Here is a 27913-nt window from a genome sequence, read left to right as displayed (position 1 = left end):
TCGCGCTCTTCTTACCCCTGTCCTCGAACAGTCCCTAACTTAAGTTTTCGATACCAGTGTATAAGTTATTAACGGAAATTAATACTGGTTGTAGGATATTCTATAAAGTATTTCATAAAAAGTATGATATATAGGACGTTGCAACAATACGTACCATATAGGATGTACATAAAAACATCTTTCAATATTCATCGTTGAAACTTGGCTTTTGCGGGCTTCAGGAATAACAACCAATGACATTCAAAAAGAATGATAGCTGTTTACTCCCCTGGTGTTAAAAAGCAAGGAAGCAGAAGGTCATATACCCAATGTTTCATCAGTTAGTAGTGCTTTAAAAAAAAAATAAGGACTAGAAATTACAGAAACTGTGTTTTGTATGGACAATAACGTCTATTTCAGTATTGAGACAATATGAGACGCCGACTTACAGCATAAACTGGGATCCGAACTATATAAGCTCCCACCAGGAATTAAGCCCATATCTTCAACTTCGAAGAACGTACACTTTAACAAGTATATTCTACGTTTATATGTGGCCACGCTAGCTTAATGGTAGAGGTCTCATTTCTTTTATGTGGGGTTCTTAATTCGATCTTCCCTAGCGTCAAGTGGGTTTTGTGGTGGACAAACACCATGTGTGTGGGCTTTCTCAGGGTTCTGAAGTTTCCTTTCACTTTCTCCATTCCAACGTTTCGTTCATTATTATCATTATTACCGACTCCTTAATCTCAGAGCATAATCATGATGTTAAACTAAACTTAAAAAAAAAAAAAAGTATGTACGTAAAATTGTATCACAAAAAATACTAGTTATGTAAGATTTCTCATGCAGCTGCCAGTTCAGCACGATTCACTTGAAATCAGTGGTGTACGCATGGGTGGATCGCGGTTTTAACCCTCTTTAAGTAAGGTATTATGCTTAAACATTCAAGGTATTCAAACATTTATCATAATAAAATATGGTACAAAAACCTGAAATTATATGAACTTTAGAATTTGAACGTCCATTGACGAAAATCTGCATACGTCACTGTTTGAAAGTAAATAAGATATGATAATACAATTAACAGTAATTCAGATGTAAATAAATGAAAGGAAGAAAGACGTAAATTTATAATAATTGAGATTACTTTTGTATTTTTATTCGCGCTTTTTAAAGCTTAGGCTCATTAAGTTACTGTTTTCTTTGTTGATTGCACTTTAATCAATGGTGCACTTTAAATATTAGAATTTGACATATTTCTTTAAAGATTCCTTTTAGAAAGCTATGAATTTTGGATAACCATCATATTAATCTTTCTGGCGTTCCATAAAAATAAAACAATCCATTATATATATAATTGAAATACTAAATTTCAGAACTACTGTGTAAAACCAGAGGCATGCCCATGTGTGGGGTCTTCTACCTTAAACATCGTAAGTCGACATAAATGTGTACACTTTCTTAATAGAACTATAGGCTCTACTTATCAAGCAGAGAAATGATTGATGTAGCATGAAGATTTGATCTTACACTTTATTTATATTCTTTCTTTTCTTATAAAAATAATCTAAGGCGGTAGTACTTAGCAATTACTTATCGACTTTTTGGGTGTAGAATAACACTGGTTCAATACTACACAGACGTAGTTTTTTGTATTAATAGACCCCTACTAACAAAAATTTGTAAGTGCGTACTTGTCTTCCAGTCCTTGTTCAAAGTTTCCGAAATCTCACTTCAATGTAGTTCAGGTAATTTTTGAGAGGTAATACATTCATACGGCATATTTGTATTCGTGAAGGAGTTTTAAGAGGATCAATACATGGGCAGGGTGGGATCAACCTCTGTAGAGGTCATATAAATTTCATTATATACTTTAAAAACAAAGATTTCTGTTTAAACTTAATAACTTAAGTTGTGTGTTTCTATTTCTGAACAAAGAGGTGCTGAATATACTGAGGTACACCATATATAGTAATTTGATGGCTAGGTAGTAGAATGAACGCGCTCGAGAAGTTACTGTGTGTAGTTTAAAAGTGCTGTGTGTTGACTTGCATTCTTGTAGGGAGGAGGATCTGCATATTGTGTGATCTATGATTAGACAATCTATTGTGTAAGTGGCCATATCAAGGGCGCCGATCCTGGGGGGCCGGGGGCCCGACCCCCCCCCCAAAGCTCATGTGGGCCCCCTATTGTATTTATGAATATACAATATTTTGCATAATTCGAATGCAATTTGTCTTAAAATCCTCATATATATACCTTCTGCATCTGAACCCCTCTCCCCAAATTTACAGAGAAATCGGCGCTCTTGTGTCATATGTCTCCGAAAATTACGACCTTTCTACCCTTTGTGACAGTGGTTATAATTATAGACTAATATGTAAAAGGTAGCCTACATGACAAAGAATTTCCGAGTGTCAAAGCAAGAGATAAATACTTTATTGAATCACAACAAAACGGCCATATTTACTGTTACTGGGCTCCTCAATACTGGGTATCGTAGGTACCAGAGGCCTTAGTGCACTCCCGATGTGGTTAAAAAGTGTGCGTTTCTTTTCTTCAAGTTCAGACGATTTCTATATGAATAGTGCCAAAAAAAAAAAAAAAAAAAACGGGGAATAGTGCCCGCACGAGGGAGCACTTGGTAGTCTCTACATGTAAAAGAAGTAATCGTGACTGAATAGCTTAGGCCAAGTTTTTTTTTTTTTAAGCTGAAAACTTGAAATTTGGATATGTTATCCGATGTGAAAGGGAGGGGGAATTGATGTTACAATTATTATAATAAGATGCCCATATCTCGGAATCCTTTAAGTCAGAGTTCCCGGTTGTCCGTATCTCGGAAAAACACTGACTCTTGTGAGGCTCCTCGAAAGTATAAAAATTCAAGAGGTACCATATATGCAATAATTATTCGATACATAAAAAATTCAGGCATTTTTTGTGAAGTTTGGCAAATAAATTATTGATAAATAAGGAAAGTATAAACAAAACTTGGAGTATAAATGAGTACTCTGCTAATAAAGAACCATAGCGAACGTTTTGGATTAAAGTCGACATAAGACAGTGCTAGTGATAAATTAAAGTTCTGCTGATTAAACCATAGTGATTGTAAACTATAAATTAGTGCAAACACTTCGGAAATTTGTTAAGAAATAATAAAGTACAAAGAGAAACATTTCCCAGGTAAGTTTATTGTTTGTTTTATAAGGAATATGTTACCACGCAAGTTACCACCTACGGTGCATGAAAGTGTGCTCCCAGTCGAAATTAAATGAAGCAGCGGATTTAAGTAAGCATGGAAGTAAGAAATCAATACATTAACGCCATTAAGAAACAGTTTAAAATAAGTAACATACTTAAATCAATATAAAGAACTTTATATAGTGTGGGTTGTTATGCATAACAAACTGATGTTTCTAGTGAAATGCTAGTGAAAACTTGGAGTGAGAAATGACCACAAATTAGTGGATTAACGATAACTGGACTTCACAAACATTACAAATTATATCCTATAGTAATAAATAAACTTGTTATTAACATATAATAGACGATGAATTACTGGACAAATTTGCCAAGCGAGCGTAACCGTCATGAATATTTTAAAATTTATGCTAAGGTCAATCGAAGGGTATGGAAGAAGAGATATACTGGAAGTTAAGGAAAGAAAGAATATCAAGATAAATGAATAAAATTTGAACAAATTCTGGGTAAACGGCTCCTGAACGGGACATGTTATCATCTGCATGACCCTTCAAATACACTCTCAATAATTAGTCAGGTTTATAGTCTCAGCAAGCCATTATCACATCTCTTAACAACTGGTGTTTCATGGTTGAATGAACTTTCTCTTTTTCCTGAAATCAGCATTGCAACCTTCTGTCTTAAGATAAAAATTTTAAATCTAAATATTTAACAGAATAAGGAGATATCACTAATAAATTTAATTTCGAGAGTACACTAAGTAATACGAAGTACATCGCACATAATCTTATTATTAACTTCCTAGTAATGATGGGAGACAAGACTTGAAACTTAAGGCTTTTATAAGATTCAGGAGTAGTAGTTAACTCTTGCGAGTGACATCTTTCTGGACTATCTTCTGAAACGTAAATCAGTTTTATCACAAACGACTCAGGAGATTCTGCTTATATTTCATAAGTAAATATTTAAATCCAATAACCCAAGAATAATGTGTAAAACAAATTCTTATATAAAAATATGCAGGAAAGGTAATTTCCTGTTAGGGCTGTTTTTTTTTTTTTTCTAATACGGCATGCGATTTTATTGATACTTCCTTCAACTTGCAGAAATAACTCTGTTTGGGATTGCAATACATCAAGTTTACGTGAGGTAAAAGGAGTAAATTCTACCCGATGTTGCACGTTTCAACATGCTCATACAAAATCATTTTCCAGTGAAACCTACCGAATAAATTATTCAATTTATTTAAAATATGTGTACATTTATCTTTTTTATCGCATTCATACAATCCTCACTTGTTGCGATTGAAAATAGTAGGGTAAACGGGAACAAACACCCCAGACTTTGGGATTTCCATATTTTAAATAATATAATAAGAAAGAAATTTTCTGTGAAGACGTTCGCCAAAATTGCTTGATTTTGACATAATAAAGAGTATAGTTTGTTTATGGCTTAACAAATATCCCAATGCATGTAGTTAAAATAGATCAAGGCCCCCTTATTCTCCCGATATTCTGAAAGTTATTTCCGCGATAACTTTCGTGAAAAGTATTCGCTTTTGAACAACGTAGTATGTATATATTGCTTGCGATTTAAATTAGTGAAGAATGGGGATAATCCTAGGTAGGTCTTCCCACTGGCACTTGAAAGTCTCTTCAATGGTAACTTTCGTTAAAAAAAATGCAATATGTGCATTGTAGCATATTATTTCTGATGCCTCAAATTTGCCACAATTTCCTTGAGTTTAAAATCAATCAAGACTGAAGAAGTTATTCTTTTGAACATAACTTTAAAATACATTTTGTGATGATAAATTATATTTTTTAAAAAGTCAAAACATCGGAATCACAAATAAGAATACAAAATCATATTCGATATTACGCCACTAAGGGGGAGATCGAGCTGGGTGAGCCTCCCTCTCTATGCCACTGGCTCGAAGCATAATCATGGAACATTAAACTAAAAAAAAAGACCGTGTCAGAAGAAAACGTGTCGGCGATGCTTATAATAATAATAATAATAATAATAATAATAATAATAATAATAATAATAATAATAATAATAATAATAATAATAATAATAATAATAATAATAATAATAATAATTTAATAATAATAATAATAATAATAATAATAATAATAGTAGTATTAGAAGTAGTAGTATGAAAAATATTTCCTACTGTTTGCTAGATTAATATTCGAGTGTAATTTAACATTTTAAAACAGTCCTTTTTTTTGGGGGGGGGCGATTTCCAGGTGTTGGCGCCTTAAATTTGGATGTTTTTTTTCAAGAGATTATTCAGTGTGTTAGCACATCTTAGGCAAAATACTGCTGGTTAGAATATCCACATGAATTTATAACATGCGATATTGTCACTTATAAAATGTCACGATAAATTATATGCTGTCTACTAGTAGGTTGTACTAAGTAGGCTACAACCTCGAAGCGCAATGTCAACTTCCCTTCACACTTTATCCAGGCTTAGGACTGGCAGTGTAATTGTAGTTTGTAAATTATTACCACTACATTGGTGTACTTAAAAGTAAAAAACTGCAGGGGAAGTATACGTCCCTTTGTCATCATTCATTCAGTTTAACGTCCTACATTATGCCGGCCAGGCCAAAGGAGACGGAATGATTCCTTAAAATAACATTTTAGGTTTTCGAAATCCACTTAAAGCTAGATTAAATGAGCACGTAAGAACGTTATAGTAAGATGGAGAATAGGAATTAATTACCTTTGTGCATACCCATACGAAAAGTTCTGGCTACGTCTATAGATTGAAAGCCCTCCCAGCAGGTCTATGTCCAGCTCGCGCCCTTTAGGTGGACGAGGCCCCGGGTTCGATTCCCGGCAGGAGATTATTGAATGATAGTGGTTCGGATTCGACATTAAACTGTACGTCCAAGTCTCATATAGCCGCGCTGCGGAAAAAGGAAAAAACGTTGAAAGATGGCTTGAAAATTTTAAACTCAAGGAAATTTTGGCAAATTTGAGGCATCAGAAATAATATACTACAATGCACATATTGCTTTTTTTTTTAACGAAAGTTACCATTGAAGAGACTTTCAAGTGCCAGTGGGAAGACCTACCTAGGATTATCCCCATTCTTCACTAATTTAAATCGCAAGCAATATATACATACTACGTTGTTCAAAAGCGAATACTTTTCACGAAAGTTATCGCGGAAATAACTTTCAGAATATCGGGAGAATAAGGGGGCCTTGATCTATTTTAACTACATGCATTGGGATATTTGTTAAGCCATAAACAAACTATACTCTTTATTATGTCAAAATCAAGCAATTTTGGCGAACGTCTTCACAGAAAATTTCTTTCTTATTATATTATTTAAAATATGGAAATCCCAAAGTCTGGGGTGTTTGTTCCCGTTTACCCTACTATTTTCAATCGCAACAAGTGAGGATTGTATGAATGCGATAAAAAAGATAAATGTACACATATTTTAAATAAATTGAATAATTTATTCGGTAGGTTTCACTGGAAAATGATTTTGTATGAGCATGTTGAAACGTGCAACATCGGGTAGAATTTACTCCTTTTACCTCACGTAAACTTGATGTATTGCAATCCCAAACAGAGTTATTTCTGCAAGTTGAAGGAAGTATCAATAAAATCGCATGCCGTATTAGAAAAAAAAAAAACAGCCCTAACAGGAAATTACCTTTCCTGCATATTTTTATATAAGAATTTGTTTTACACATTATTCTTGGGTTATTGGATTTAAATATTTACTTATGAAATATAAGCAGAATCTCCTGAGTCGTTTGTGATAAAACTGATTTACGTTTCAGAAGATAGTCCAGAAAGATGTCACTCGCAAGAGTTAACTACTACTCCTGAATCTTATAAAAGCCTTAAGTTTCAAGTCTTGTCTCCTATCATTACTAGGAAGTTAATAATAAGATTATGTGCGATGTACTTCGTATTACTTAGTGTACTCTCGAAATTAAATTTATTAGTGATATCTCCTTATTCTGTTAAATATTTGGATTTAAAATTTTTTATCTAAATATTATTTATTTATGAAATATAAGCAGAATCTCCTGAGTCGTTTTTAATAAAACTGATTTACGTTTCAGAAGATAGTCCAGAAAGATGTCACTCGCAAGAGTTAACTACTACTCCTGAATCTTATAAAAGCCTTAAGTTTCAAGTCTTGTCTCCTATCATTACTAGGAAGTTAATAATAAGATTATGTGCGATGTACTTCGTATTACTTAGTGTACTTTCGAAATTAAATTTATTAGTGGTATCTCCTTATTCTGTTAAATATTTAGATTTAAATTTTTTTATCTTAAGACAGAAGGTTGCAATGCTGATTTCAGGAAAAAGAGAAAGTTCATTCGACCGTGAAACACCAGTTGTTAAGAGATGTGATAATGGCTTGCTGAGACTATAAACCTGACTAATTATTGAGAGTGTATTTGAAGATCATGCAGATGATAACATGTCCCGTTCAGGAGCCGTTTACCCCAAATTCTTATTTGATTAGAAATTTAGTATATTCTGTTAATAAATAATGTTATGCATACTTAATTGTTTATATGCAACAGCTCTCTTTGAACAAATAGCGAACTGAATAATTTAGTGACTCAATTCAATTATATTAATTGGTTTAATGACTAAATAATCTGGATATTATTACGATGTTAAACTCAAGAAACAGTGGTAGATAAGAATGTCGATATTTATGGCCTTTGCTTTGACAAAGAAAGAGATTACATCAGGGCATAAGATTTAAAAACCAGACAATTAGATTCGGGATCATCAATTTTGAATTGGACAATTCGTATACATGTTAAAAGATATCTTGCCTTAAGACTTCACGATTGTGTAACGCTCTCTTTCTGCACTGAAATACGAGTTGTCGATTGCAGTTTTCGGATTAAAGTCCTTAAGTGAATTGTCATTGATGGAAAATGTCAGCAGACCATCCAGTATGTCAGTCTTCAGTGAATTTCTGTAGGCAGTCTTAATTCTGTTGAGAATACTGAAACCTCTCTCAAATGAAATAGTTCTCACAGGTAAAACTGCACAAAATGTGACAATTGGAAGCAAATTTGGGAATCTCGCAATGAAGTTTTTACTGTAAAGTGGGAAAGAAGGGGTGAATTACAACATTGTGAAGACTTCACATTCCGCGTTTTCTGTCACTCAGTGACAATTATTTTAGTTGCGAAACAGAAACTGCGCAACCCTGTGAGTTTAGGCAGAAACCATTCCTACTGAACACAGTGGCGACTGGAAATTTTACGCGCTGGATATATATTGGGAGTAAAATTTCCGGTATATAATATATGTATGTACGGCGTGTAAATATATATATATATATATATATATATATATATATATAATAAATATTATATTGTATAATAACTGTAAATGATGGAAATGGAGTATAAATGTTTAATTCTTGAGGATGAACAGCATATGATAAGTGACAGCAAGTTGGATTATTCCAACGAAGAGAATACGGAGAAGAGGATCAGGAAAAGAAAAATGCATAGGATAAAGGTGGAAACAAGAAACAGAAGAAGTTTTCAGATTTGAGTACACTTAGTGATACGTATAGTGAACTCAGCTGTAACGAATACCCGAAAATGGAATTTCTATCAAGTACATATTTCCGAAAACATATTGCATTGATTGGAAAACTTTTGAACCTATTCATGTTCCTATTACGTATACCTGTAGTAAATGATATAAAATTTTTAAGAAATATAATGCCATGACCTGTCACTTGTCTAAATAAGATAGAAACAACTAAATATCATTTTGCCTTTTCTGAAAGTTCATTTGCTACTATATTATCATTTGCCATGTCCATCATGTTATGCGCACACATCTATCTAAACGGAATAAGACAAGATAAAGCCATGGAAAATGTGCAAAAGAACTAGGAAAACAGAAATACATAATGCCTTGTAATAACAGATTTGTGTAAACGATATCAAGAAATTCCCAATATAAAATTTCTGGTCGCGAAAAAGATGACTTACCTAGCAAGATGTCTCAGGATGTAAGAAATAAGAAACGAAAAGTAATAGCTTGTCAAGGCTTAACATCCAAATCAGCTAAAGTAAGTAGTCAGAAATGAAGAACTGAAATACCTTGAAACGAAATACAGATATAAACAAAGTCGAATCTCGAAAATAAATATAAAGAAGAACTAATACAAATTTAAAATAAGATAATTTAAAATAAAATAACATCGAGGCATGGTGCAGTGGATACAAACGCATTTAAAATATTTCTATTAAGATCTCATTGATGCACTTAGTAAAGTAATAATGGATAGTTGTATGAGGTAGTAAGTTTCGTCAAGCTATGGCAGTTGTCTATATTTGTTTTTGTGATATTAAGATCCAAGGTTTTCGTGATAGTTTACACAACAATATTCTCGTTTGGTAGTTCGGTGCACCATACATCACCACTATTTCTTTTGCTATGCTGTTCAAGGGCATTCAGTTGTAATTGTGTTTCTCATAATGAATTTTTCAGTACGGAATTTTCTTTTTTAAGCTGCATTATCTTTAATAAACACGAAGCTAATGATTATTATTCTTGTAGTTTTATTAATTGAAGTTTCCAACTATTTTTTGATGAGCTAAATTTAAATATTTTATAAGCTCTTTTTCTGTATCCTTATTTATTTCTTCTAGGATTTGTAACATCCTCTTTTAAAGATATCTGTAAGAGTAGAAAACTGTCTTTAACAAACAGTGTTTCCGCTAAAAAGCTATTTATTTTTACTTTTAAACATTGTATACACCTCCAACTTTGATTAATGAATCTAATTTATTGTAGATCTTCTTTCAATTTCGAACATTCTAAATAACAAAAATACATACATTCACAACACTGAATATTGTGGTATCTTGTGTTGTTATACGCTTCGAGCACTCGACACACGAATTCATTTTTCTTTCGATCTTTCGGATCTCTTATGCTCCGGTTATTTTAATATAATAGGTTGGCAATTCTGTTTGTTTACATTAAGTAGAAGGAACAGACTAGAGTTTGCGTTTTAATACATTCTCTATGATAAACTAGCAAGTTTATATACTAAATATAAGTACAGTACTTACTGCAATCTTTCCTTCATTTCTCCCACTCACTACTTCCGAAATTAGTTTAAGGAAAAAACATCAATTTATAGATAGCACATATAACTCGATCACCACTCCATATCAGTGTACCGGGTTATATCTCGATCGCAGGACTTGATGTCCGAGATACAGAATGATTGAATTTGTAAGCTTCTTAGAAGCTGATATAACATTCTACTGAGAAATATTTAACAACCAATCGGTAATAAACCTATGAAAACGTGGGTACCGTTTGTTGCTTTTGTTATATTTTGAATGTTATTTATTTATTTATTTATTTTGCATTTGACAAGGTAAATGGCTTGTTATAGTATTTAAAATTCTAGCTTCTAATTTGGCGATTGAACTATTGCAGCCACATTACACAGGGTAGAAAGTAAACAAACAATTTTAGTTTGAACTACATAATTGTTGCGTAGATTTGGAAACAAATAATAGTCTCCAGAGCTAACAAGAAAGTGTACAATTTTGACTGAGAAAAGTATACAGTTACATATGGCACCGTTCAAGAGCCATCGGGTCACTTGGGTCACAACTTTTGTTCGGACCAGTCTGGGCGTCGCTTCTCAGACGCACTGTGACCCGGACAGACAGAACCGGTGACTCAATATCGGTTACACAGCATTAATGCGGAATTTTATAGTGGATTAGTGATGTTTACTACTCGAATACTCACTTGTTTGATTTCCGCTGAGGAATTTCTTAATCACAACACCATTAATTGAATACTTCAAGTATAATTTCATGTTTATTCGTCTTCTCATACCGAAATATAATTGAGTAGTTTTCAATACAGACTATACAAAACATATTTCGCCTCAGTGGGATCTCTTATATTCTACGCAACAAGGTGTTCAATTAGACTTTCTCGATTTCCCCACACGAAGAACAAGCAACTTTTCTTGTCTATAATTCTCACGCGTTTATAGTCTGGTGGATCTTGTAATTATCTCTTAGCCTTTACACATAGAAATGCACAAAACAAGAGGGAAAAGTATAGATTCAGTGAGAAGAGAGAAAGAGCAAGAGCGCGATAGGAGAGAATCATGTTTGTTAGAATTTCATTAGCAGCTTTATCGTACTCTCCATGCGTATAACGTTTCTTCCTCTCCGCATAACGGGTTTGTTCGGGTCATATCTGGTCACGGGTATGACTGGTTCCGGGTCATTTGTGGCCAATTCCATCACTGTAGTAAATGCTAACATTATTATATTTTCAAAACATACTAATACTATTGTCACGAAACTGCCAACGCTCGAGTCATCTTCAAAGAAAGTGATAAATGAATTTAAAGATAGCTATTGCACCCAGCTAGAATGTGCTTATAGTTTCTTTTTCTTAACTTATTTATTCAATTACTTACCATTCAGTTTGATACTCAATAGCAGAAGTGCTTCGCTCTGAAATTTAAAAGTATCACTAAATTATGCTGACATATAAACGGGTTTCTAGACACAGTTTTGTTTCTTTTAAAATCTGATTGAATTACTTTTTGAAATATGAAATTAAGTGTAGTCATGAAATCTTGACTTTAAAATTTAATTTTTATTTCCATTGTAGAAACATGTGTATTCGGAGGAGTTATGGCAGGGATTGAAATCGTAAATGCCATTCTTCTGAATTTTGAATCCTCCTATTCAACCAACGTTCGCGCCAAGTGAACTTCGTGGTAGACAAACACCGTGTACGTGGGTTTTCTCCGAGTTCTCCCGTTTCCTCCCACTTTATCCATTCCACCATACCGTCTCCTTTAGCCTAGCAGGCATAACCGTGGGACGTAAAATTGAAAGATTTCAATCAACATTTGTGTGATTTGGAATCTTAAAAACGAAAATGACGTTCTTCAGTGTTATTAGTTAGTATAAAATGAGAAATTGTCCAAAGATGAGATATATACCAATAAATAGAATTCATTGAGCTGAACAAAATGGCACCGATAACTGAAAATTCTAATGCTTAGTTTTCGATAAAATGGTGAACTACAATTTTTGTAAGTGAAAAAAGAGTGATGCTGAACAATAACTACACCACCTATTAGAATGAAACAGATCCTGAAATGTACCCACATCAAGCCTTTCATTATTAAATTAGCTTGAAGAGGACTCCTGAAGTAATGATTTTCAATTTCTGGAATTCCATCGAATTTCAGTAGAATCTTATAGAGTTAAACAATTTGTGCAATGTTCCAGTGTTCAGCGATTGGCTCACTCCCAATCCTTTTGCAAGCCACTTGCTAGAGGCATGAAGTGCTCTGGTTACTTGCCACATGAGTGTGCTCATAAAACAGAAGACACTTCAGTCGTATGTCCAAATATTAGTGGGGTCATTTTTTCTGATTTTAAAGATACTCACTAATTCTCAAACTCATCTCAAGACAAATCAAGAAGGAAGTACCCAAAGGCAAGGATTTTCCATCACTCCCTTCTGACGTTAAACCCCATGGATAGTGTCAGTTAACTACACGACCTAATTACGCCAGCGCGACCGCATAATCTCGAAAGTCATCTGAATCAAGCCATCCTGCAAAGGTGAAGTCAGGAAACTCTGGTTCCCCGCTGCATGATATTATGGATACTTTGATGGACCTCAAGGGTTCAAAGCTCTTGTAAGATCCATGACAGCCTCCTCATTCAAGCAGCGACTAAGATTGAGTTCGCAGTACTGATTTTGCAACAGGCATTCCCTCACCAAGCATTCTCTCGCAGCTGTCAAAGGTCCGAGGACAACATTATTTTGCAAACATAATTATCACAAAACAGTGACTGGCACAGCTTCATCTACCAACACCCATGCTGACACTTTAAATGATACTTTTACCTCAAAGAGGCAAAGGTATCTAGAGGAACCCGGAATGCACACTTTGTCAAGATATCTTTGGAAGCAGATATATTACTCATAATTATATTCAATGATTACGCTGACGTAATTAAGTATTAGGTTTACAAATTTAGGAAAATTCGAAAAGCTTAGAACTTCTAAACAAGTTATTCAAGCTTTATGTGAGGTACACAAAAATGTGCATTAATATGTTAAGATAATAAATACAAAGTGTAAAGTAACTTCTTAATCTGTTTTATGTTACCGCTCAATGTCAAATATTCTGATAGGATTTCTACACTATATAGAGTCTGAGTAAAATTACATTTATTAAAATATCAATATCAATTCTGGTGAGTTTTTTTTAAGTAGCTATCTTTGTGAGAACATTTACATCAAAATCCATTAGAAAGAAACGATATTTCTCCCATATATGTATATAATAAACGCAATCTTTCAATTTAACTTCACGATACGTCCTGTTGGCTAAGGGAGACAGATGATTCAGGCAAGTGAACGATGATAGATGATTAAGGCAAGTGAATGATGATGGAAGTATTGGTGGAATGAGAATGTGGAAAGAAATGAAAGTGCCCCGAGAAAACCCATGGACACAATGTTGTCAACCACAAACTTATTTGGCCGGAGATAGAAAGAGGGACCCCACACACCAGAGGTAAGCACTCTACCATTGAGCCACCGTGTCCCAATTTATATGATAAAAATAACATTATATTACTGGTGATTCTCGAATTCAATTGTCGGGTATGCTGGATTGCTATTTATCTCTTTGTGCAAGCGCTAACATGAGTGCTTTTGTGTACGAATCTACGCCTTCGATTCCAGGTGAGGTGCTTGCTTCGGATATATATCCAAGTGTAGAGGTTTGGAGATAGTATTTTAAGTAATAGGTCTTGTCTCATATATCCTCAGTACCCAAACGAAGTAAATTCTCACCAATCAAGTAATCAATTAGGCTATCGATTTAAATTTACATTTCTCAAGGATGTGTTGATAGTTCGGATGCTATTTTCCTCTGGACTTAAGTGCACTCTTCCATATCTTTGCTTTTTTTTTTTTTTTTTTTTTTTTTTTACAGTACTTGGGAGGATAGAAGTAAAATGCGAGATTAAACAAAATTCAGTGTATTAGCAACTCTCTACGGCTACATGGCTAGCGTTCTTGACTTCAGTGCGAGTGATTTGGATTCAATTACTATTTGCATCCACGGGTGTCTCTGACAGGGAAAAGGGGGGACGTATCCCCCCAATATTTTGTTGAGGAGATGAAATTGACCCTTTGCTGATCTGTATGGAAGAAGTACAGAGAGGCAGAACAAATAAATCTATATGTGTTGTTAAATATTGCTGTGATTGAAATGTCCATTTGACATATGCCACTTTTAAGGAAATATATATAAGGAATTGAGCTGCTAAGGGGCAAGTTAAAAAACATAGCCTATAGTGAAATAAGTTTCCTCTCTCTTACTTACCCTTGTTCTATTTGGACTTCAAAATTCCTTCTTTCAAAAACTTAAAGAAACATGTAATTCTCTCTTTTATTATAATATTTATAAGTCAATGTAAAATATAATCATTGTAAGTTCCATATGTAGCTCACGATTTTGGAACTCACCCGAAACAAATCAATAACAAATACTGGCGGAAATAGGTCATGCTTAATCTATCGATGGTATTGGCAAAGGTAGTATGAGGATCCAGTTAGCTTATAATTCAAGTAAATTCCCATTTATTCATAATTTTGACGTAAATTCAGTTGGGGTCTAGTAGCATTCTAGTCGTGACCCTCCCCAATTTTAACTTGCCAGAGACGCCCATTTGTATCCATGTCCGATTTCACATTAAACTGCAACTATATCTACTTGTAAAGTCTCAATGCTGAAAAAGGAATATTAAACAAAGAAATCAAGTACTATTTCTTCGTTATATCGAGTTTATTGAAGATATGTAATACTGAAATCAAAGTTAAAATCATCCTGTTTTAGTAACAAAATATACCATATAAAACAAACAAGTAGCTCAATCTTTCTTTGAAGTTTGTGTCCTGTGTGTAGCTCTATTCTTCTAAGTAGTTTCATTTTTAATATATTCCACATATTCAGACTGTAACGAAATATATATTAAATCTCACTAAGCTGCTGCCCTGAACACAACCAAACGTACTCATTATCGATTTGTGCTTCATAAATTCTTTGCCCCCAGAAACAAAATCCTTTGGATTACCTGCAAAGCTCTGTAATGAGTAATTCCGGTCTTTAGTTTGTTATGAAGATTCTCGGAAAAAGAAGATTATTATATTCTCTCTTCCTTTCTGTTTCCTGCGTTAAGTTCTTTCTTCCGAAAAATACGAATGAGAATTCTATGTTATTAAAATATTTATCTGGGTTTTGTATTTTCCAAAAATAAAAATGATGTCTCTGTTTCACCTCGAACAAAATGAGAAAATACCACATGAATGTATACTTTATACACACAGAGACTGATGCCAACAATGACTTCCGAAGCTCTCTTTCTAATTTATAGCAAAGAATTTTTGATGCAGTAGCTTTTTGCTTTATCTTTACCAAAAACCTACTTCCTATAACTTTTTCGGGAATGTCTGACCAAATAGACTGAAAGTCATTACATTATTCCATCTTTTGCCAGGAAGAAATATAGCAATATTTCATTTAACATTTAATATTTTATCTTATTAATAACGATTTACAATCAGCAATAATTAAGTAATGCATGACTATTCATCATCATTATCATGTTCGTATTATTATTAATTTTGATTTTTAGGTAAATTAATATTTCTTGTTCATTTCTCAAACGAGGAAACAGATATCTACTAACTGATAATGTAAAATGAGATTCAGATTTTAGCCCCTTTGGTCCCTATGTGGAATTTTGATTTGTTTCGGTAAGCTCGAGTGCAAGTGGCAACTGCCTTTCAATTGTTTTTAGATGGCAGGTGTTGGTGGAACACAGACTTTTGTAAGTTGGAAAAGCAAGTATCATTTTCGTCCAAATATATTATTGTTATAATCAAGGTATTTTTGTGATAAACAATTAAAGTTTCAGAGATTTGTTGGCCATTATTAGCTTTGCTTTATCTCTGGAGAACAAAAAATAATGGGAACTTATTTTTTAATGTCCACAATTGTGTACACTGGTTGTATATTAGATAATAATTTCTACTATTTGTGCTAATCATTGATGTAACAAACATATAGTGAATGGTTTCGTTGTTTTCAATCTTAGGAGAGCTAACCATAGAAGATATTCTAGATTTGCTTTAGGATTCAGATATCGACGATCCAGATAAGTATCCAGATTTTATGGATAATGACTCCAGTAACTCTAGCAGTGAAGATAGCGATGGCGGTATTGCAGCAGACTAAAATGGCAAGCAATAAATTGTTGTACTCGTTATCTGTTCTAAAAAACTGAATTACATACAGGAGATTATTTGGCTAATCAGAGGCGGGTCCATTTAGTTGTAGTGCGACACGTTCAAATTTGAATTTAAACTACCTCAGAATTTTGTCCAATTTTTGTTCAATCAAGAAAAACATTTGTACAATCCAAATAAACAACGGAGAGCCATTTCAAAATATGGCCACTTCAATTATCTATAGTGCGACATCTTTTAAATAAACAAACTTGTAATTGGCCAAATAACTTTGTGTAGATAATTCAATTCTTTAGAAATAGATAACGAGTACAATTTATTGTTTTTCCATTTTCGTCTCTGGCAACACCGCCATCGCTATCTTCACTGCTAGAGTTATTGGAGTCATCATCTATAAAATCTGGATTATTATCTGAATAGTCGATATCTGAACCCTAAAGCAAATTTAAAACATCTTCTGTGATTACCTCTCCTAAGAATGAAAAGATCGAAAACATTGACTATTTGAAAAGTAGTTTCTGTTTTTGAAAAGTAGAGATGAAAATTGCTTTTATTTGTTCCTCAAAAATAAGAAAATGGATATTCAGAAACACAACAAACTTGATGTCATGTTATGTTCTCAAGAAAGGAGAAAAATGTAAAGAAAACATTACTAAATAAAATAGTATAATATTCCGTTCATGCTATTTTGAGTATCTATATAAACGTAGCTGTTGTTTTATTGTGTCACATCAATGTAATAATATGTCAGAAGAAAGGTGTAGTATAGCAAGAAACGGAATAAAATGTATCATAATTGTTCACAAATATTTAGATGTGCAATTGCTTGTTACTGAACCAATGTGCACAAACGTGGACATAGTATTTTCTTGTAAAACAATAAACAAATTCCAACTCTGAAAAATAAATTGAAAAATATGATTTCAAATGATACAGCATACAAACAACTGAAAGATGGTTTTAAAAGGTTGGTAGTCTGGGACCGAAGGGGTTAGAATGCACGAATTCTGTTGTTCGTAAAACAACTGAGAGTAATAAGATACAATTATACCATATATGCAATAAAACTACTACTTGAGTCAAAGAATAAAAAAGCTTACGATTATTCAGTAATACAACGCTCACTTCTGCTCTTAGGTTTATGTGTTTCATGTATGCTATCTCATGTATGCTATTGTAAAATTATGTTTAGATAAACTCGGGCAGGCCAAAAATGTCTTGTTGGTCAGATGCAGAAACCAATGAGATGATGCATATATATCCGAGGTGATTTTATTAATTATTTCGCGTGACTAAAAAATATTTTACATATATGAGGGATCATGCGCAGCTTGATAGATAGCTATATGTGTCCTCTAAACGCATGACCGTGCCTAATATTACCAGTAGCGGATCCAATTGCCCCCTCCCCCAGGAGAGGAAACTTTTCTTAATTTTATATATAAATAAAACCCATCCCAGAGTTTGGAGCTCTTAAAAGTATTACAACCCATTGCTTCCCTCCCTTCCCCCCCCCCGAAGTCCGTCCTGTATCCGCCCCTGAATATTACTGATAAACAATTCATAAATAGAAGCGAGAAAGAGTATGTAAAAATTTTTGAAGGAAATTCACTAATTGAATATTAAGATTTTGTCGGTTTGTTTGGCTTTATTATTGTAAAGGTGTGAAGATAACTGTAGCAATCAACCAATCAACAATCAAATATGAGTTTAATATTAATTTATTTAGTAATGAGCACTATCGAACATTTTGAAGCACGATCGTTGGACTGGACTCATGCGAGCTGCTACTTTATACAAAGTATTTTATCTTAAATATCGCTGTAGAAAAATTAAAAGTAAAAAAGAAAGAAACTGTGTAGATCTGTAATTTAGATTGTTGTAGCATAAGGCTGCTAGGGTTGAGGCTTAATTCATAGGAACGGATATACACTCAACGAGTTCAAAAGCACAAACCAGAGAAAAAATATTTGAAGCAAAAATGGATTACTAACCATAAAACTGGAAAATAATTGGGAATTGTACAATATATAGTTCTCGCCAAATAGGTGAGTAATTCTATTCAAGATTAACCTATCACGCAGCTTACCTCTCATAAAAAATACGCAGGGTGGATGAGACGTGAACATAATTTAACGCAAAGTCTGAAGGACGAGGAATACTGATCTTGGATATATTTGATTACAATCGACTAAGAAACATTGATAGGGTTTCATTTCTGATCACTATATAGGTGATAGAATGCAACTAACCTACAGCGCACTTTTCTAGCGAAGACCACTTAAAAAATCATATTACAGTGTAGAATTACATTTATGAATAAAAGCGCATTAATATTGATTTTATTTGAAAATCTTAATTCCGTAACAGCATACACACACACACACACACAAACACACACACACACACACACACACACACACATATATATATATATATATATATATATATATATATATATATATATATATATATATATATATATATATTGTATACTTTTCGAGTCCTCATCTGGAGACGTAAATTGCACTATGTGGCAAGGTCGCAAATAAAGAACTATAGATTAGATCTACCAATCTATCAAACAGTTATATCGGCTCTTTCCAGATGGCAGCTAAAATCGATATTGATTGACACTAGCATCACTTATTAGTGTAGCAATCAATTCAACTGCTTGTTCTTTTCGTGGAGTAATGCTAATGGCGACGTTGCCACATTGTGGAATTTTGATTTCCCATAGCCGCTGAAGGAGGCCCCTGAGGGCATACCATCATATAGCATTTTCACTCTATTTTCGTCTGTAGAATAGTGCTCTGTGGTCCGTGGGCGCCATTTTTAGAACACCCGGTGTATATATATATCAGAGGCGGCCAGTCGTAAGGGATTCTCCCATCGTTTTTGTATTAACATAGAAAAATAGTTATCCTGCTAGTATTGTTGCAATAATTTCCCTCTGAACCAAAAACAAACTCCTTCAAATCAGTGTTTTTATGTACTACATACGCTTATTGGCACGCTATTTATGCGGTCAGTACAAAATAAAGGCAGAAAGGACCTGAGGTGTTTCAGTGTGGACTTAGCATCGTCTCGCATTGACTCGTGTGGCGAACAACGTGAAAACCCTGGTCGAATTTAGGTGGCATGGGCCAATCATTGTAGGTCCTCATAACACGATTCCACCCAGCCCCTTCTGAACGAAAATGTATGGAGCTTGCTTGTTGCCAAAATTCGTTTTACCTGTAGAGGTTGTTGATTCAGCACTTTCAGTTGTTTTGTCCCTTGACCTTGCTGTCTTGTGTTACTTCTGCTGAAGGGATCCAAGATCAACCGCGTGTCCACTCCTCAGTTTAGACTTGCATCTTCTTAGTGTCTTTTGTGCTATTTTCTCCTCGTGTTTTCGTGTGGTTGTGCGAAAATGAATAAAGTATGCATATTAGATAGTATTACGCACATTTCCAATAGGTGAACCCTCAGAACTTATCCACTTTTATACATTCCTTCCCGGAAAATGACTTAATTGTTGTATTGTGTTCCTATACGATGCTAAACAGAAAAAAGCTCAAATCCGAACTACCGCGACCGGCCGGTTTGAGCAATGATATTCTTTCCTAATATTTTCAGGGAAGGCTTTCAAAAAATCTTCATTAATTATATGTGTAAAGACTAAGAATAAAATGCAATATAAAAGAGATCATTCCAAGAATTTTTCCATTTTAACTATTTGACGAACACTTCTAAACATATTTTAAAAGAGTTAAAGTATAGTTTATCAGTCTTCTCGAATCTCGATATGAAATCAGACAATACACATTGAAGCAAGTTTTCCGAAAAGAAGGAATATGTTCACAATACTTCACGCCACAGTTGTAATAGCGATCTGGAAGGTAGGAGACGAAATGTGAAGTGTTTACTGCAAGGCAAATCATAAAACAGGAGCAGGAACAAAGCGTTTATCTTTTGTCGATTGCAGTAACTGGGGTAGGTTATTGTTATTCTATTGTGTAGTTGTAGTACATGCATGCATTGCAAAATCCTCGTTAACAGCAAACCTTAGCTTAATTGTGGAACAATTAGTTGTGAAATGAATTAACAGCTCCGAGTTCCGTTAAAGGCGACTGATTCTAGTAAATTATTGTGGTGTGATATGTAAAACAAGAACTGTGGTGGAACATTCATCGAAAAAGTAATGGTTGCAAAAAGTTTCATATTTTTGGTCTCGTAGAAGAATAAAGTTAAGTTGAATTACCTTAATTAGATGAGTAACTGAGCAAGTGAACATATTTAACGTTTAAGGATTAAATTCCGGGTTGTGGAGCCAGGACTAGTAAAAATTTGCAAGATTTAGAGGAGAAATTAAGGAGCAGAAAGTTTTGTATTGTACTTGGGGTGGGGGATCCCGTGGAAGTAGCTAGTTTTTATAGATAAACGGTGTAAATTGAAACTATTTCTTAGTCGCGTACGCGTAATAATGTTGTAATTCAACATGAAAGAAGCAGTGATGCTTTTACTCGATGCTAGATGGGTGTAGCGTTTTACTTACACTAAGAAAAATCTGTTCTCCGGACAGTGCTATATTGTACAAATATACGGAATCCTCTTGCTTACTACAAAAATCAGAACGGAGCATACGTTATCCGTATGCTACATAGGCACTGCCCTTAGATGTTACGTCATGGCGTTGCAGGATGTCTGATGTCTAACAGTCTTTCTCATATTAGATACATATATATATGCTACCTTCGTCAGGTATATGTTATACATTTCCATTTTTATGTGAGATCCTGACCGCCTATGTATGTATAGATGGAAATTACTTATATATAAAGTAGTATAAAACATGCGTTTTCAGTTATACACTTGCTGTACGTTAATGCCAAAAGCTACAGGATTTACAAATGTAACATACGATTTTACGTAGGCCACATACATTATTTCCTAAGTGTAGCTTTGAATAACATTATAGTGGTTTCTTCAGTTGTCTTCGTATGTCTTGTTGGTGTAGTGTGCAGGTGGTTCATTTATATAAAACGAGTTTAATTTAAGATTTTAAACAAGAACTTAGTATAAATATATATTTTTTAAATACAACTGTAATTGTAAATAAGAGAATTACTTCAAAGTTACCTGTCCACCAAATTTTCAACAAAAACCATAATAAAATCTAGAATCATCTACTTCTACTTAAACTTTACTTATTGTATGTTCTGTTACGTTACCTCCAGGGTGGGAGTATGGGGGAGGAACCACAAATACTATTAACCTAACCATTATTAACCTACAAGTGAGACTGGCGGGCCGCGCGGAGCACGGTTGTGGGTAGTTAATGGGGAGTGCGGAGTTGAGAGGGAAGAACGAGCGAATCGAGAAGCCGAAGTAAGGTAGGATGACGCATTATTAGGTTACTTAGGTTAGGTTATGTCTACTTCCCACTTACCTTAGTACTTAGGTTTGTAGAGCTCTCCTATCTCAAGCAGAAAATCGTGAACGATTGTTGGTGGTATTTGTTCTTTCATTCATTACCCCATGAATTTTACACATATTCAAAAGATTAATCTCATTATCAACATTATGTTTTACAAATGTTAGTACTGTCACATCACATCCAGCACAAAGACCCTGTACACCTGCAGCCATGTTTACTCGAAAATTATCCACAATCCAACCCTCCTGAACCTAGAGACAAGTAGTTTCCTCTACTTGCGAATTAGTCCCATCTTTATAACCGCTTATCAAAAATATTAGACATAAATTATTCTTTACTTACATGTTATCAAGCACACAAGCAATCAAATTATCCATTTCTTCTAGATAAATTTTCAAAATTTTGATAAAAACGGACGGGCAACTTCGTAAGTTAACCCTGAACAAGAGCCTCAGTAAAGTTTAATTTCCTTATTTCATAGTAGATCATCTCTCGTTCTTGATCTTAATGTTCATAGATATTTCCCATTAACTTTACCGCTCCGTTTAGAGAGATGATAATTGTATATTTCTGACCCCCATTCAATATTAATTACTGATAGGTGTGTTTTTTAAAGAAAATATTGACTCTTCTACAAAGAAACTGCTAAGAATGTGTTAGTGTTGTGAAAATGCAGCCTGTACTCTTACCTTATTTATCCTTGGGGTTTTACGAACAAAGTTAGTAACAAAGTAGATCTGTTCTTTCTATTTTCACTTGCATACGCAGTGTCAACAAATTCCGATTCCTCTAAGTGGGATTGATTGCAAACTTCTGACCCCCTATTCAGTATACAGTGGTAGCAACCATGCACTTGAAAATGTTGACCCTTGTAAAAAGAAATGAAAAGAAGGAAACTAATGAAATCATTTTCATTTTTACAAGGGTCAACATTTTCTTCAAGTGCATGGTTGCTACCACTGTATTCAAAATAATTATTCATTATGATGGAAAGTTTCATCATGTCTAACAGACATTAAATGTAGCAACGGAACCTTAATTGTCTTACGAAATGTTTGTTTTTGATAAATTTCGAATAAGTTGGTGGTGTTTAATTAGCTTGTACAATTTTTGAATATATACAGTGATATTTCATAGTGCACGATATATATATATATATATTTGTAACCCTCGCACTACCAATCGGGGGTTACTTTTTGCTCACATGTTATACTTTTTGCATTATATGCACAAGTAATAGTCATTAATTTTCAGAACTTTCTAGTTATTGCCCTGTGCTTTCCTGAAACATATACTAATCATATATTCAATTTGAATGTTCTGATTTATCGTAAATTGACATCTTTTTATGATGTGGACAAAAAGTATCCCTCGTTCGTAGGACATTTTTTTATTGTAACGATCTGGTTTTTACATATAGCTGTATTACACGTGGGACTATTAAAACATATTTTAATTCTAATTCGTGTAGCTAGTAATACCTATTTAAAAAAATTACGTTTTTTTATGTAGATTACAGAATGTTAACTTAATGTGTGTATGTAGAGAGGTATAATAGAATTATGTAGAAGCAAAATACTTAAACATTCAAGAGCAGATTTGATGAATTGCTGATGTTACTATTTGATGAACTATAATATAGTTGGCTTGGCCCACCCTATCTTCTACCGGGCCCCCTCTACATTTTTGGGCTGGCTACGAGCCTGCTTGTGATTATACTTAATGTGTTAGTATGATAAGTTTTTCTGACTGCAATTTCGATTTTTTTAAGCAATTCACTTAATAATAACGATAATAATACATTAGTAGCAGTAGCAGTAGCAGTAGTAGTAGTAGTAGTAGTAGTAACCATAAAGTATTTGTCTTGAGGCTTGGCCCACCCTAACTTTTATATATATATATATATATATATATATATATATATATATATATATATATATATATATATATATAGAGAGAGAGAGAGAGAGAGAGAGAGATATGTTTTTTAAGTAGTGATAAAATGGGACACAGTTTGATAATTTTTATTTTAAAACTGAACAATATTAATTTAGATATGCGTAGTCAAATAAGTGAAAACAAAATGTCATTCGAAAATTTGTGGAACAACAACCTACCCCCTTTCCTCGTTAGCATATTCATTAATAGAATACTTAACGTAACGATAATAATGCAATATTCGATCAGATGATAGATAAGTCAGTGTGATTGGCTTGTGGCGGAAGATAGTCCAATCACAAGCGTTGGTAAGGCGATGAAACAAAGTTTAGCAATCATGGCAGCTGTGCAGGAAAGTGTTTCGTGCTCTAGCGTGGAGAATTCGCATCTGAAAATACGAAAAAGATAACGAAACAAAGCCAATTGGCACAGATAACCAAATAGTAGGGTAAAAGGGGATAACATTGTGTGTTGCAAAAGTGAATGGTGCCGAAATAAGTACAGATAGTACCACCAAAAAAGAAGTATATTCAGTTCATTTTATCAAATGGCAGATTTAAGCAAATAAAATGCTTGTCTTTTTGGCCTCATTCGAAGATCATATTGTGATCGTGTGTATATAACAGGCAGAAAAATTGCTAATGTGTCCTGGCTGTCGAATACATTTCATTGCATATTGCGTTTGTCTTATCCGACACAAATGTTTGCAGACGTGTATTTTGCAATATGCACGAAATCACTGAACGTAGATTGCGTACCGCTCGAGGGAAACAAAGGTAGTGGGGAATGGCAATACAGCAACAAAAGTATTACATTCGCCCAAAGAAGACCAAAGAATTAGACATTGTAGCTAACCTCATACCTTTGCGGAAGAAATATTGGGAAGTGTGAAAAATCATTTCAGATTATTTCCCAGGTACCGTTCGCAGTACAGCAGGTCTTCATATCCTAAACATTTATACATCGTGACAGTTAACTCTGTGTAAAAGATGTATGACTTGTACTTTGCCAAAGGTACAGCCACATGTATATCGACAGTTGCTCAACGTTTACTTCAACATTGCATTTAAAATGCTAAGTAGCGACACGGTGATACATTTCAGCACATGCTAACTAGGGCCCTGGAATACGACTAGCATCTTCGTTAAGCTGAGATAGCACTATCATTGCTAGCGTACAGACAATCAGGATTGCCGGAATGTTGGTAATAGCAAATTAATCATAGCAACGGATTTAGAACAAGCACTCTCGACGCCGATGATCAGAACAGAAACCGTGTTCTGTTTGCGGTAGTTGAGGACAATTTGTTGAGGTATTCATATTTGTCATGATGAACTATCGACCATGTTTGGCCAGGATATTTCGCTTCTTGTCACAGTGAAGAAATTGGGAGTTGTATCCTCAAAGTGATGACGAATTTACCACAAAATCTGTACAATAGTGTACAGTGATTCGTGAGTGTAACAGAATAAGAACTCTATCATAATGGCTCTCCGACTGTACATACTGAAAACCACAGATTTTGAAACAATAGAACATTGATTTTTGGTTCCAAAACACACACGTTTCTTACCTTTGAATGCTGATTTCGGAGTCATTGAGTAGGCCTAAGTCAAAAGGAAAACTCAATCAGTTTATTCTCCATGTCAGTCGGTCACGTTAATCAAGAAGGCAGGATGGAAATAGCTATTTAACGTAATCGAAGTCATAACGAAAGACATGAAAGTTATATCAAATTTACGGTCTCATTTGACAGCTGTAAAAGTTCCCATCATGGCAGTGTGAAGGTGACTTGTGCTCCGCAGATTTTTGTATATTAATATGGGAAGAAATATCCGATATTGAATTATAGTTAGTGTGAAGTGAACAGTAAGTACTGTAGATTATAATGGATTATTAACTTTTCTAGCTGGTTGTTCATTTCAGTAAATTATCAGCAATGAAATATTGAAGTGATCGGTCTAAAGAATGTAAACAAACCAGAAACAGCATTGGAAACCCCGTGTTAGAAATTATTGCGATGGAAATTCAGTGTTACTAGGTCACATCTCGAAACTTTCATAACTGAAATTACCGTAGTGTCATAGATACATTCTAAAGCTACACTACTTAAAAATACTTTTATTATATATGATTAACATGAGATTTCCCGAATTTTTGTTAATAAAATACGGATTAGGAGCAAGTTTTCAAACTTTTTGTTAAATATCAAGAAATTTATTGTTAAATGTGGGAATTCGTAGTAAATGTTCCAAAGCTGTTCCCAGGCAAGAACTGAATCTGAAAATACAATGCAAAGCTTGTAAAAATATATATCATGGTACTTGTGTTAATCTCGCGGAAGATGATATTAAATTTCTTCGATCGAACTATCAAGCTTGGCGTTGCGACAATTGCGATCGATCTAGGCGTTCTAGTATAGATAGTGACAAGTTATTGGAGACTACAGCACAGTGTCCTTCGTTACTGGAAATTTATCAGTTACTGTTATCTACTAAAGAAGAAGTTAGTGATTTGAAAAAATCGAACAAGGAAGTCGAAGATGAATTAGGAAAGTCGTTAAACTTAGCACACGAAAAATTAGATGAAAATTTGAAGCTTCTCAAAAATCAAAGTGAACTGCTAAAAACATGCCAGGAAACTATCGATAATTTAAAAAGTGAAAATTTAAGGTTGCAAAAACAAATAGACAAAATGAACTTACAAATTGATGAGTTGGATCAATACGGACGACGTAACACGTTGGAAGTGTACGGCGTCCCTGAGCTACCAAACGAAAACATATTAACTACTGTAAAAAATATAGGTCGTGTTCTACACGTAGATATTAATGACAACATGATTGATGCATGCCACAGAGTATAAAAACATTCCGTTCAGGATGCTGCTAATATAGTTGTTAAATTTGTAAGAAGAGTAGATAAAGATAAGTTTTTACATAGAAGAAAGGTTAAATGTAATTTAAATTGTAAAGATATTGACTTTACTACAGGGGGGGGCCTATTTACGTAAATCAATGTCTATCTGTACAAAGGAAAATTGTATTCAGTGAGGCGCGGAAAATTAAAAGAGAAAAAAATTACGAATATTTGTGGGTCGATTGGTCTGGTAACATAAAGTTGAGAAAAAGAGCAGATGACTCTGTAATTTATACACTTCGAACAGTAGAGGATATTCGACAACTATCATAATTTATGAGTAAAAATGATAGAGTGATTTCAATATGTTACCAGAATGTACGAGGAATTAATACTAAATTAAATTAAATATGTACTAGTATTTTAACAGAAAACTATGATTTCATTGTATTGACAGAAACATGGTTGAATAATAGTGTATTTGATAGTGAATTCATTGATGACAGATATATTGTATTTCGACAAGATAGACCAAATAAAATAGGAGCAGGTTCACTTATAGCAGTATTAAAAAAGTTTCAAGTGCAAGAAATTGGAATAAATATTGAATATGTACAAATTCTCTGTATGAAGATGATAACAGGAGGTAGTACTAATATTATTGTATATTTTCCACCTAACACAAAAATTGAATCATATCATTTTTTTTTTTTTTAGAAAATTTGAGGTCACTAATTTTCAGTTCTATATTATTATCATAGGTGACTTTAACATACCCTCAATTGCTGATTCCAGTTTTAATCTTATGACTGGAGGTCATATTTGGGTGGCGTTTGCAAACTTTCTGTCTTCATTTAATTTTCAATCACACAATAATATAAGAAATAATAATGAAAGAACATTAGATTTAATATTAACAAACTTTAAAAATATTGATATTACGAGAAATAATTGTCCTTTAGTAACTGAGGACTTACATCATCCTCTTTTATTAATTGAATTCACTATTGCATCTAAATGTTTACAAACAAAGTTTTTGTCCAACTATTATCTTTAACTATTGTAAAGCTGACTTTTACGATTTGTATAAGGATCTACATAAAATGGATTGGGGTCAGATGTATCAATATGATAATCCGAATGA

General features: G+C 33.8%; 1 protein-coding gene across 3 annotated transcripts in view; it reads right to left on the bottom strand.

Moving 5' to 3' along the window:
• The window catches only part of Ten-a (Teneurin-a transmembrane protein), a 1171522-nt gene that overhangs the window by 966964 nt on the left and 176645 nt on the right, over nt 1–27913 (bottom strand). The window lies entirely within an intron of this gene.

The sequence above is a fragment of the Thermobia domestica genome, chromosome 3 (genome assembly GCF_964235325.1).
Source record: "Thermobia domestica chromosome 3, izTheDome1.hap1.1, whole genome shotgun sequence".
Lineage (NCBI taxonomy): Eukaryota > Metazoa > Arthropoda > Insecta > Zygentoma > Lepismatidae > Thermobia > Thermobia domestica.
The sequence above is the reverse complement of the archived record's forward strand: the minus strand, read 5'-3'. Positions and strand labels throughout refer to the sequence as shown.